Here is a 211-nt window from a genome sequence, read left to right on the forward strand (position 1 = left end):
TCTCCAGTGTTGGTGGGGCTGGGATCGGGCTGCCAGGCAAAGGTGAGAGCTGCCAAAACTTTTCAGTCTGGCTTTTTCTGTATGGGAGACATCACTGGTGGCTGTCAGTTTTCCTCAGTTATTGATAGTGTGAAAGTGTAGGCAAGGGATGCAAAGGGGCTGCCACATGAAGGCTGCAAACAGCTTTAAGTTAAAAAAAAAAAAAAAAAAA

The sequence above is a fragment of the Phaethon lepturus genome, unplaced genomic scaffold (genome assembly GCF_000687285.1).
Source record: "Phaethon lepturus isolate BGI_N335 unplaced genomic scaffold, ASM68728v1 scaffold786, whole genome shotgun sequence".
NCBI classification, from domain to species: Eukaryota; Metazoa; Chordata; class Aves; order Phaethontiformes; family Phaethontidae; genus Phaethon; species Phaethon lepturus.